The 14,196-nt window shown below is 34.3% G+C and overlaps 1 long non-coding RNA gene across 1 annotated transcript; it reads left to right on the forward strand.

Moving 5' to 3' along the window:
* The first annotated feature begins 1,023 nt into the window (after nt 1–1,023).
* Nucleotides 1,024–5,752, forward strand: LOC112797241 (uncharacterized). Its single transcript, XR_003199691.3, has 2 exons — nt 1,024–1,644; nt 5,497–5,752. It is a non-coding gene; the product is annotated as an uncharacterized lncRNA (long non-coding RNA).
* The last annotated feature ends 8,444 nt before the right edge of the window (nt 5,753–14,196 follow it).

Below are 14,196 nucleotides of genomic sequence, written 5' to 3' on the forward strand. Positions count from 1 at the left end.
CGCTCAAAATTTAAAATCTCAATTGAGATCCGTAAAGAAGACTAAGAGTGTCATAGAATATTTAACAAAAAATATACGCCAACTAGTAATTCTCTTCTTGGAATAGGATATCAACTTTAGGAAGATGACCACATACTAGCAATCTTATATTATAATGGCTACATCTCCAATATCATGTCTCAATTGAAAAACTTTACTATAAATAAAGATGAGGCTTCTTGTTAGTCTATAAAAACATGATTAATTGGTTCAAAAATTCCTCTAAAAAAATTATGATTGCAATTTTTGCTCCAAGCTTCTTCCTTGGACAATTGTTATTGTTGTTGATGTTATTGCTACTCTTGTATCTAATAAAAAGAAAACATCATTTGAAAGGCAAGTGAAAATTAATCGTTGTTTTTTATGAAATATGTCTAGGATAGTGCATTAAAAAAATTAGCAAATGGCCACATGTTAACCAAGTTAAATTTAATATAAATATTTTAATTTAATTATAAATTATATATTATTATTAATGAATAATTTTATATTTTAAAAATAAATAAAATTATTATTTTTTATTTTTATTATTTTAATATTAAAAATAAAAAAAAATTTAATTTAATTAACTTTATAAAAATTTTATAACAAAAATTGCTATACATATCTTTATTTAAAAATTTCATTTAAAAAAAATATTTTATATATTTTTATGTATTTAAAAATTTCAAAAAGAAGAGGAATATGAGTACATATATTAGGTATTGGTTGTTTCAAAATTACTTCTTTTAATTTGAATTTGAATCATTTATAATTTAAATTATAATAAATAAATAGAATAAATTTATTATTATTTTTAACTGTAGATTTGATTTTATTATTAAATTTCTAAGAGAAGCTTTCAATAAGCATATTTATAGAATTTTTATGTCATTTATTATGTTAGTTTTTTTCTCTCTCTTTTTTCTTTTATGCTACATGTTCTTTTCTCAATCTTTTCTATTTTTTTCTTTTTAAGTAAACACACACTACAAAAAAAAGGTTAAAATGACATTTATATTACGCTGTTTCCATTGCTGCCATAATTGATTTTTGGATTTGTGGCGGTTTTGATAATTATGGCGGTTTTGAACCGCCATTATCACCTAGGAATAAAAGAAGAATTATCAATCCCTAATTTCAGAAACCCTTACTTCTTTGAAACACTACGTCGTGATGCTGTTGCTCCTGGATGGCCTGTGCGACGATCTCCGATCCTCTTGCGTTCTCCGATAATCTTCTCCAATGACATCTCCGTCCTCCAGCATCGATCTCCTTCGGTGACATCTCCTACAGCGGTGATTTTCTCTGGTGACGTCTCCTCCAGCTTCCTCTCATTACCGTCCTTTGTGTCTTCTTCGCCAAAATCGTCAACGCCTTCCTTTCTGATGATCTACGTCAGCTTTCGTTCCTTCCTTTCCTCTCCTTTCCTTCCTCTGTGACGAGTCTCTCTTTTTAGGCCGTTTGCGAGGATTCATCGCGAGTGGATAAGTCAGTTTCGCAGTTTGCGCCACCGACAACGTTCCTCTGCAATTTGTGTTCTGCTGCTCTCGTTGTGCTGTCGTCACCAATGTTCATCCATTCTTCTACTTCGTGCCTTTGCCGTCGTCCCTCGCTCTTCCAAAGGTCTCATTTATGTTATGTTAGGGATTGTATTTTCCGTTTCAGTTTTCATCCATTTGTGAACATGAGTTTGAGTTTCATCCGTTTTATACTATGTATTATTTGTTCATGGTTCCTAGATTATTGTTCTGAATATAAACTTGGCTCTATTGTCATGTGCTGCCGCTGCATCCTTTGGTGAGAAACTTACTTAAATTGTTTAGATGATAGTGTTCTGTATCATGAATAAAGGAGCTTGGTATACGTTCAATTATTTGTTTATTATTTATGAACATCATTTATATCATATTCAGAGGTATCGAGACATTCAGCACTTTAAAGTATGGTTCTTCTAGTATCTTATGAATGTTAGGTATGTTGTGATTAGCTTTGATTTCCCATTCGAAAGTATGTTACATGCTATAATGGAATCTATTTGTTGTAGCTGAATCATGATTTATGAAACACGTGGAAGAGTAAATTTATATTTATTAGGGCTTATATCTTGTAATGCTTATTGCATTAATTTAGTCTTCCAATTACACTTTCCTTGTATATAAATTGTATTTGGAGCCTATTAGCCGTATTTCATATCATTATCTAATCCATGTAGTCCATTTCACCTTGAAGGATATGCTCTGCTATTAATTTTTGTATCAGAAGTATTTTACTTGTGTCAAAATCTCATTGGCAAAATAGTTTTACCTATTTTGAGATGGTAAAAAAGGGCTGAGAGTAATGCACTTCAGGACAAGAAAGCAAAAAGTTTGTTTCTAAGGATCTTGATTATTATTAAATTTTTATTTGCATATATCATATAATTCAAGTTGATGAGATTATTCTTTGCCTAATTAGTAGTTTAGTTTATACCTAAGTGGTAGTTTTGTTTATTTTACTTGTTTATCTGTTCAGGGTGGGTGATTTAGATTTTATTTTTTCATTGTTTATGATAGCCAGAACATCATTCTGTTATGCTTGATGCAATCCCCACTTTGAAGTTCAACCAAGAGAGCTTCAACCAAGATACATAGTTAAATTCGGTCTCTCGGTTTCAACTCTTGAATAAAATTTGGAAATATTCGTAGTGATTTGACTTTGCCCCAGTCACATATCGTTTTCATGAGATGGACTTTGATTTTCATTTCAATATATGTGTGTGTATGTAACTAAGTATGTTAATGTCACGCAAGCTCCAATATAAAGGGAAGTTAGGGAGATAGTAAATGCATGTAGTTAATTAATGGCTAAAGCCTAATATATAATAACACTATTCATGTTCTCCCCTTTTGAGTAATTAACTATCTTTTCTATGAATTATGTATTTCTTCATAATGATTCTCTTTGTAAGTTTGGTTTCATAATTTGATCAACTGGTTAGTTTTGTGCTCTTTAATCATCAGTGGTTCAGTTATTGAATTGAGTTTCTATTTAACAGTGCATATAAATAGCATAATTATTAAAAAATGTCATGCCACACATTCTATGTACTTACCACTCGTTGGGTATTGAATTGGCTTTTTGTATGTGGACTTGTTTCATTCTTAGCTGATCGTGCAATGCCTATACTTGGGCTGAAAGGTCACAGTATTTGTGTTCCAATAATTATGTACTTGTCATGTGGATCTTATCTCGTATGTATTATAATTTTGTTGATATTTTGCAGTCTCTTAAACAATATAAATTAACTAAATTGATCCCAATTGAAGCTGGTTGCTGCGGACCACCTTCTAAGTAGGTTCCACCTTCTAAGTATTGAATTTGGTGCTAGAAAGATTTTGTTAATGACCTCAATGTACTTTATACATGAACTTATTAATCTTTGATTAATTTTTATATTTTAGCGCATGAAATACAATTTAATAAATGTCTTAACTCTTAAATATATTTTCAACGTTTCAAATAATAACTTAATCATATTCAAAAATAAAAATATTAATACTTTTCTTGAAGTAGTTCATATTCTTCCCATGCATCCACATCCATTTTTCCTTTTTAGTTTGAATAAATTACCATTTATACCCATAAAAGATACAGATGCTGACAAATGTACCCATATAAGAATAAAACGACAATTGTAACCACGAAAAATGACTTCCGTGTGCCAAGAGTACCTAGACGTTGGTTACATAATTGATTCGTTAGGGTACTCTTGGCACATGGAAGCCATCTTTCGTGGTTACAATTGTCGTTTTATTCTTATATGGGTACATTTGTCAGCGTCTGTATCTTTCATGGTTACAAAGAATAATTTATTCTTTTAGTTTTTATTCTTTTAAGTATTTTTTATTTTTTATTTTTTCTCCCCAAATTGTTTCATTATTTGAAAGCCACGTCACCCTTTTTGGAAATAAATTGAAAAATCAGGGGACGGTTGTAAGAATCATGCTTTATTAATTATTATTACTTTATGAGTTTGTATTGAAAGCTACCATTATGTTACAACTGGAATTACCAAATTAGTTAAAGTGCTTAGTCTTCCAATTGGATATAATCTGGTGAAACTAACAACTCTTAATTATGTTTCTATCACTTCTTTGGCAATTCTCATGTTGTTTGGACATCATTTTTGACTTAGATTATTCTCATATATTCTCGTATGAAATACAATTTAATTAATTTGATTAAGATTGAACTGGGTAATTAAACACAGATCTTGATTCCATATTTAGTACTCAAAAATTCAAATTTATGACTTTTAACCCTTAAGAAATACATCTTTCTAATCCAATTATTTAGTGAACTATTTTGGTTTGTGAATCTTCTCCCTTTCACACATTAATTTTTGCATATGTTGTGCTGTATTAGGAGAATTTGATGTCAAAAAGTGGAAGGAAAAATTACTTGGCTCTAATAATTCTGAGCTTAACAAGGTAATTGATTTCAATGTTCTAAGAGTGCCATCTATGAGACTTCCATTCTTGACCTACTCTACACCAATGTTGCTGGGATGAGAATAGCCTTAGGAAAAATCAGATACTTGTTCCAAATAAGAGAGAAAGTCCATTAGCTTCAGCCTCTAATTTTATGTCTCCTTACATATCCCAGAAGAGTCATTTTATTTACTCATGCTTCTGTTATATCCCATTGGGTATCATTGTACATTTCATGATAATGGAATTTTCATTTTGTGCTACATTCATGTTGGGTGTGCACCCTGTTCCTTCCTTTATATATATATATATATATTTGTTAAATATTTAGTATCTCATTCCAACTCTGCCTAAAGGAAGGTTCTGTAAGTAAGCTCCTCTTTTCTTTAGTCTTGTTCCCACGCTTTATTTTGTCTGAACATCATTTTACTCCATCTCATGTCTAATATATATCTTTGATTGCTGTTCAGGACTTCAGGTCCTATTTTTTTGTGTGTAATTTATTGCATCATGTTTTATTTCACCATTTGTATCCTTATTGCATCTTTATTTTCTGTAATTGATTTAGATGTAATAACTTCTATTATGTTATGTCCAACTTAGTCTCCATCTATCTCGAATATTTATCATCTGTATTATCTATAGTTTTGTACTGTAGACATTAATGTTCTTAGTATTTCCATTCTACTTTCATTAGTTTTGTGCTTGAAATTTATTTCTAATGAAATTCCTTTCCAAGAAGTAGTTTGATAAGAATCATAAAGGATATTGTGCAGGTGTTGTATACTTGTACGAAGTTGTCTGCTTCACCTTTTATGCAACATAACCTTTTAGCCAAAACAGACTCAAAACATATCATAGGTTTTATCTTCTACAGCGATAATGTATATACATATTTGATATCTGCATATATAAAACTTTGATGATTGAATAATTTCATATTAATAGTTTTAGATTCAGTTTTCTATCCTTTTTTATTGTGATCATAATTATATTTTTGTTGTAGGGATTGGATCAAGAAAGTGAGATTCCATCACTAGAGATTTAGAAAGTAGGTCTTCTGGAGCGAGCAATAAAGAAGCATGATCTTGCATGATAAAGATTTTATGTATTAAGGATGATATATATATGTTAAGATGAATTACTGAAAAATGTTTATTTTTGATACTTTGTTTTTGGATTATGACTTTTGATTTTTGGAGACCATGTATGAATTAAAAATCTTGTTATGATGTTTGATTTAAGGTTATACCTTTTGGTCATTATGAGATTTTAAAGTTTGAGTTTTAAAAATGTCACTTTAAATAGGTAGTTTCAATCTCATTTTAAAAAGTATAAAATTGTCATCATACTTAAGTAAAAATGATGGTTAAAAATCGCTATTTTAAACAAAAATGGTGTCATTATATCCTAATAAAAACGGCGGTTAGAAAATGTCATTTTAAACAAAAGGGATGCCATTAAACCTGGTAAAAACGGCGGTTGAAAATGTCATTTTAAACAAAAAGGGTGCCATTAAACCCAGGTAAAAACGGTGGTTAGAAACACCATTTTAAACAAAAAGAATGCCATTAAACCCAAGTAAAAATAGCGGTTAGAAACTGCCATTTTAAACAAGAATGATGCTATTAAATCCTGGTAAAAACGGTTAAAAATTGTCATTTTAAACAACAACAAACCGCCGTATTATCCACAGGTAATTGTAACGCTTTTTTAAAAACCGCCGTAATAACCAGAATGACGCCTAAAATGCCGGCATTTTTGGGAGGTGTCGTTTTTGGTAATAATGGCGGTTGTAACCGCCATAATTTCCAAAAAAAAATGCCATTTTAACCTTTTTTTTTTCGTAGTGACATTACTATTATTTGATTTTTCTCTCAATTCCTAAAGAAATAATATACACTCTCTTGAATAGGACATAGACTCTCTTATATTAAAACTAATTTAAACAAATACAATTTAATATGAGATAAAATTTATCCTTAAATTAGTATCATATTAATTTTAAAATAAAAGTAATATGACTAACTTTGTTACTTATTGAAACTTACCAACATATTTTATCTATTTGAGTTAAAATAGTTGTATTTGTACGTATAAATAACTTCACAATTTTTTGTTAGTTTAAACACCTACTAAAATTGTTAAAAATAAAATGAATATACAATTAAATACACAATATCTTGTCACAACGATGACAGATTTATTAGTTCAAAGTAATTTGTAATATTTTTCTTTATTTCAAGATAGATAATAAAATTTTACTAAGAGAAGGTAGGATAAAATTTATACTTATCCTTTATGCATAAACATCATCTATCTATTTATCTATCTATTCATATTTTATAAATTTTTTACTACAAAATTTTTACTTATTTATGGAAGTTTTTTGGAGGAGCTTTTTAGAAACCAATTAATCTCTACATCCAAGTCATTTAACCAACCAAGTCCAACCAAGTAGCTGGTGCACGAAAATTACACTCACACTATGTAATTCCACACAACTAACCAGCAAGTGCACTGGGTCATCCAAGTAATACCTTACGTGAGTAAGGATCGATCCCACGGAGATTGCCAGCTTGAAGCAAGCTATGGTTATCTTATTATTCTTAGTCAGGATACCAATAGGATTCTTTAGTTTCAATTGTAAAAAGTGAAAGAGCATGAAACGAGTAATTGTTACGCAGTAATGGAGAATGTGTTAGAGTTTTGGAGATGTTTTGTCTTCTGAATCTTTGTTTTCCCCCTGTCTTCTTCTTCACGCACGCAAGGTTCCTTCTATGGCAAGCTGTGTGTTGGTGGATCACCGTTGTCAATGGCTACCATCTATCCTCTCAGTGAAAATGGTCCAAATGCACTGTCACCGCACGACTAATCATCTGTCGGTTCTTGATCATGTCAGAATAGGATCCATTGATCCTTTTGCGTCTGTCACTACGCCCAACACTCGCGAGTTTGAAGCTCGTCACAGTCATTCAATCCCTGAATCCTACTCGGAATACCACAGACAAGGTTTAGACTTTCCGGATTCTCAAGAATGCTGCCAATAGATTCTAGCTTATACCACGAAGACTCTGATTAAGGAATCTAAGAGATACTCATTCAATCTAATGTAGAACGGAGGTGGTTGTCAAGCATGCGTTCATAGGTTGAGAATGGTGATAAGTGTCACGGATCATCACCTTCTTCATATTGAAGTGCGAATGAACATCATAGATAGAAACAAGCGTGCTTGAATAGAAAACATAAATAGTTGCATTAATTCATCGAGACGCTGCAGAGCTCCTCACCCCCAACAATGGAGTTTAGAGACTCATGCTGTCAAATAGTACAAAGTTCAGATCTAAAAATGTCATGTGATACAAAATAAGTCTCTAAAAGTTGTTTAAATACTAAACTAGTAACCTAGGTTTACAGAAAATGAGTAAACTAAGATAGATAGTGCAGAAATCTACTTCTGGGGCCCACTTGGTGTGTGCTGGGGCTGAGGCTTGAGCTTTTCATGTGTTTGGGCTGTTTCTGGAGTTAAACATCAGGTTGTAACCTGTTTCTGGCGTTTAACTCCAACTTGCAACCTGTTTCTGGCGTTCAACGCCATAATGCAACATGGAATTGGCATTAAACGCTAGTTTACATCATTTATCTTCGAGAAAGGTATGGACTATTATATATTGCTGGAAAGCCCTGGATATCTACTTTCCAACCCAATTGAGAGCGTGCCAATTGGACTCTTATAGCTCCAAAAAATCCATTCTGAGTGCAGGGAAGTCAGAATATAACAGCATCAGTAGTCCTTTTTCAGCCTGAATCAGATTTTTGCTCAGCTCCCTCAATTTCATCCAGAAATACCTGAAATCACAGAAAAAACACAAACTCATATTAAAGTCTAAAAATATGAATTTTGCCTAAAAACTAATAAAAATATACTAAAAACTAACTAAAACATACTAAAAACTACATGAAATTACCCCCAAAAAGCGTATAAAGTATCCGCTCATCATAACACCAAACTTAAACTGTTGCTTGTCCCCAAGCAACTAGATAAATAAAATAGGATAAAAAGAAATCAAGAAGCAATAATATCTCAGAGTTTCAAGTGAAGCTCAGATTCTAATTAGATGAGCGGGGCTAGTAGCTTTTTGCTTCCGAACAGTTTTGGCATCTCACGTTATCCTTTGAGATTCAGAATGATTGGCATCCATAGGAACTCAGAATTTAGATAGTATTATTGATTCTCCTAGTTTAGTATGTTGATTCTTGAACACAGCTATTTTATGAGTCTTGGTCGTGGCCTTAAGCACTTTGTTTTCCAGTCTTACCACCAGATACATAAATGCGACAGACACATAACTGGGTGAACCCTTTCAGATTGTGACTTAGCTTTGCTAAAGTCCCCAATTAGAGGTGTCCAGAGTTCTTAAGCACACTCTTTTTTTTTGGATCACGACTTTAACCACTCAGTCTCAAGCTTTTCACTTGGACCTGCATGCCACAAGCACATGGTTAGGGACAGCTTGATTTAGCCGCTTAGTCTTGGATTTATTTCCTTTGGCCCTCCTATCCATTGATGCTCAAGCCTTGGATCCTTTTTACCCTTGCCTTTTGGTTTAAAGGGCTATTGGCTTTTTCTGCTTTTTTTTTTCACTGCTTTTTCTTGCTTCAAGAATCAATTTCATGATTTTTCAGATCATCAATAACATTTCTCTTGTTCATCATTCTTTCAGGAGCCAACAATTTTAACATTCATAAAACTCAATATAAAAATATGCACTGTTCAAACATTCATTCATAAGATAAAAAGTATTGCCACCACATATAAATAATTAAAATTTTCCTTATTAAAAACTCGAAAAAAATATTGCCTCCTTATTCTAAAAATCTGCTATTTTATTTATGTTTGATGATGATGAGAAAAATAAATTATAGCTTAATTGGAGATAAAATCAAAATAGATATACTAATTACTACTACTCATATATAACTTCTAAGGTAAATTCCTAATAAGAACAATTATCACAGAGTTAAGGCTAAGATTAAGACTCAACAACCTTTATTTTGGGAGGTGGATGCTCCCTTAGTCTGTGGAGTGCGTGGTCCTTCAAGAGACAGCTTCTGATGCTTCAGTTCCCTCAGTTCACGCCTTTGCTCTTCTTGTTCCCCAAGCAGTTTGCAAAGCATGCTATTTTGATTTTTCTGTTCTTCCTTTAGTTGGTCCACTTGGTTCCAGGGAGGCATATATCCTCTAGAATTTCGTCCAAGCCCTTATTTGTTCTCATCATTCTCCTATTAAAGGAGTCTGGGAGATCTTTCAGCTGAGGTAGCTTAAAGATCTCCTTGATTTTGTCAGGGCGGAGGTGAACAATCTTCCCTCTGACCAAAGTCCGATAGTCATAGAAGGCGGTTCCAGCTATTCTCTGCCTGTCTGTTTGCCACAGATTAGAGTAGAATTCCTGAACCATGTTTCTTCCCACCTTTGTTTCAAGATTAGCTAGGATTTTCCAGCTCATGTTTCGAATTTGCTCTTGGATCTCCGGATATTCATCTTCTTTCAGATCAAATTTAACTTCCGGGATCACTGACCTTAGACCCATTATTTTGTAGTAATGGTCTGAATGTTCTTTGGTTAAGAACTTCCCTTGATTCCAAAGTGGTTTTGGAATATTCTCTTTCTTGCCTCTTGGAGTGGTTTGTTTTCCCTTAGGAGCCATGATCTTAGTGGGTATTGGTTTAGTGATCAGGATAAACACACCAAACTTAGAGGTTTGCTTGTCCTCAAGCAAAATAAAGGAAAGGAGAGGGAGAGAAGGAGAGCCAATTTCAAATTGTGGAGGAGAGGAGGGAGGCCGAACATGGATTTAAAGGGAAGGGGGTGGGTTTTCAAAAATTTTGAAAAAGATAAGATAGAAGATATGATTTGTAAAAGATAAGTATGATAGAAAAAAGATGTAATTTAAAATTAGAAAGTTATGAAAGATATTTGAAAAAGATAAATCTGAATTTTGAAAAGAAGATATGATGAGTTTAAAAAGATTTGAGAAGAATTTAAAAAGATAATTGAGTTTTGAAAAAGATTTGAAAAGAAGTTGGAGAGGATTTGAAAAGGATTTATGTTTAAGAATTAAGATACATTTGATATCTTTGAAAAAGGATTTGAAAAATTAGGATTTGTAATGTGTTTATGCAAGAAATTATGGATGGAAACATGAAAATTTGAAAAAAAATCAAGTTGGGAACAAAAACTTCCTCCCCTCCACAATCCTGGCGTTAAACGCCCAACTGTTGCATGTTTTGGGCGTTTAACGCCCAATTGGTGCTTGGTATGGGCGTTTAACGCCCAGCTGTTGCTTCTGGCTGGCGTTAAACGCCAGAAACTCCCTTATCACTGGGCATTTTTCTGAATGCCCAGGACGCTGTAAATCTGGCGTTAAACGCCCAGTAGATGCTTCTGTTGGACGTTTAACGCCCAAAACAGCTCTTACTGGCGTTTTCGCACCAGTGAGCTTCTTTTTTGCTATTTTATCCTCTGAATCCTTCTGTAACTCTGTGAACTCATGCAATTGCTATTTTACCTTGAAGATAATTAATATAAACTTGTAAAATTCAATTAATTAACAAATAAGCTTTGTTAATGGCTGGGTTGCCTCCCAGCAAGCGCTTCTTTATTGTCTTTAGCTGGACTATTACTGAACTTTAATCAAGTCTCAGTTTTGAGCATTCTTGCTCAAAATTGCTTTCAAGATAATATGTGACTCTCTGTCCATTAACAATGAACTTTTTGTTGGAATCATTATCCTGAAGCTCTACATATCTATATGGTGACACACTTGTAATCACATATGGACCTCTCCACCGGGATTTCAATTTCCCAGGAAATAATCTGAGCCTAGAATTAAACAGCAAAACTTTCTACCCTGGCTCAAAGACTCTGGATGACAGCTTCTTATCATGCCATCTTTTTGCTTTCTCTTTGTAAATTTTTGTATTTTCGAAAGCATTGAGTCTGAATTCCTCTAGCTCATTTAACTGGAGCAATCGTTTTTCTCCAGCTAACTTGGCATCAAGGTTTAAGAATCTGGTTGCCCAGTAGGCCTTATGTTCCAGTTTCACTGGCAAGTGACAGGCTTTTCCATACACAAGCTGGTATGGAGAGGTCCCTATAGGAGTCTTGAATGCTGTTCTGTATGCCCACAGAGTATCATCCAAGCTTCTTGCCTAATCCCTTCTACGGTTAATCACAGTCCATTCCAGGATTCTTTTAAGTTCTCTATTAGAGACTTCAGCTTGCCCATTTGTCTGTGGATGATATGGAGTTGCCACCCTGTGGCTAACTCCATATCGAACCATAGCAGAGTAAAGCTGTTTATTGCAGAAATGGGCGCCTCCATCACTGATTAATACTCTAGGGACACCAAATCTACTGAAGATATATTTCTGGAGGAATTTCAGCACTGTCTTAGTATCATTAGTGGGTGTTGCAATAGCTTCCACCCATTTGGATACATAATCCACTGCCAACAGAATATAAGTGTTTGAGTATGATGGTGGGAAAGGCCCCATGAAGTCAATACCCCATACATCAAACAACTCAATCTCCAAGATCCCCTGTTGAGGCATGGCATAAATGTGAGGCAGATTGCCAGATCTTTGGCAACTGTCACAATTAAGTACAAACTCTCGGGAGTTTTTATAGAGAGTAGGCCAATAGAAGCCACATTAGAGGACTCTTGTGGCTGTTCGCTCACTTCCAAAATGTCCTCCATATTGTGATTCATGGCAATGCCAGAGGATCTTCTGTGCTTCTTCTATAGGCACACATCTACGGATTACCTCGTCTGCACATCTCTTGAATAGATATGGTTCATTCCAAAGATAGTACTTTGCATCCGTGATCAATTTCTTTGATTGCTGCCTACTATACTCTTTGGGTATGAATCTCACAGCCTTGTAATTTGCAATGTCTGCAAACTATGGTATTTCCTGGATGGCAAAGAGTTACTCATCTGAAAAGTTTTCAGAGATCTCAGTAAGAGGGAGGGACGTCCCTTCTACTAGTTCTATTCGGGACAGGTGATCTGCTACTTGGTTCTCTGTCCCTTTTCTGTCTCTTATTTCTATATCAAACTCTTGCAGAAGCAACACCCATCTTATGAGTCTGGGTTTTGAATCTTGCTTTGTGAGTAGATATTTAAGAGCAGCATGGTCAGTGTACACAATCACTTTTGATCCTACTAGATAAGATCTGAACTTATCAATGGCGTAAACCACTGCAAGTAACTCTTTTTCTGTAGTTGTGTAGTTCTTCTGTGCGTCATTTAAAACACGACTGGCATAATAAATGACGTGCAGAAGCTTGTCATGCCTTTGTCCCAACACTGCACCAATGGCATGGTCATTGGAATTACACATTAGTTCAAATGATAATGCCCAGTTTGGTGCAGAGATGACTGGTGCTGTGACCAGCTTAGCTTTCAGAGTCTCAAATGCCTGCAGACACTCCTTATCAAAGATAAATGGTGTGTCAGCAGCTAGCAGATTACTAAGAGGTTTGGCAATTTTTGAAAAATCTTTTATAAACCTCCTATAGAATCCTGCATGCCCTAGAAAGCTTCTGATTGCCTTAACATTGGCAAGTGGTGGTAATTTTTCAATTACCTCTACCTTAGCTTGATCCGCCTCTATTCCCTTGTTTGAAATTTTGTGCCCAAGGACAATTCTTTCAGTCACCATAAAGTGACATTTTTCCCAATTTAAAACTAGGTTAGTCTCTTGGCACCTCTTTAGAACAAGTGCTAGATGGTCAAGACAGGAGCTGAATGAGTCTCCAAATACTGAAAAGTCATCCATGAAGACTTCCAGAAATTTTTCCACCATATCAGAGAAAATAGAGAGCATGCACCTTTGAAAGGTTACAGGTGCATTGCACATACCAAATGGCATCCTTCTGTATGCAAATACTCTGGATGGACATGTGAATATCCATCCAGGAAGCAGTAGTATTCATGACCTGCTAGTCTTTCTAGCATCTGGTCTATGAATGGTAAAGGAAAATGATCCTTTCTGGTAGTTGTATTGAGCCTTCTATAATCAATACACATACGCCACCCTGTAACTGTTCTTGTAGGAACCAGTTCATTTTTTTCATTATGAACCACTGTCATGCCACCCTTCTTAGGGACGATGATGAGCGGATAATTTATACGCTTTTTGGCATTGTTTTTAGGTAGTTTTTAGTAAGTTCAAGCTACTTTTAGGGATGTTTTCATTAGTTTTTATGTTAAATTTACATTTCTGGACTTTACTATGAGTTTGTGTGTTTTTCTGTGATTTCAGGTAATTTTTGGCTGAAATTGAGGGACTTGAGCAAAACTCTGCAAAAGGCTGACAAAAGGACTGCTGATGCTGTTGGAATCTGACCTCCCTGCACTCGAAATGAATTTTCTGGAGATACAGAACTCCAAATGGCGCGCTCTCAACGGAGTTGAAAGGTAGACATTCAGAGCTTTCCAGCAATATATAATAGTCCATACTTTATTCGGAAATTGACGACGTAACTTGGCGTTGAACGCCAAGTACATGCTGCTGTCTGGAGTTAAACGCCAGAAACACGTCATGATCCGGAGTTGAACGCCCAAAACACGTTATAACTTGGCGTTCAACTCCAAGAAAAGTCTCAGCTCGTGGATAGATCAAGCTCAGCCCAAACATA

This window comes from Arachis hypogaea, chromosome 4 (assembly GCF_003086295.3).
Source record: "Arachis hypogaea cultivar Tifrunner chromosome 4, arahy.Tifrunner.gnm2.J5K5, whole genome shotgun sequence".
NCBI lineage: Eukaryota > Viridiplantae > Streptophyta > Magnoliopsida > Fabales > Fabaceae > Arachis > Arachis hypogaea.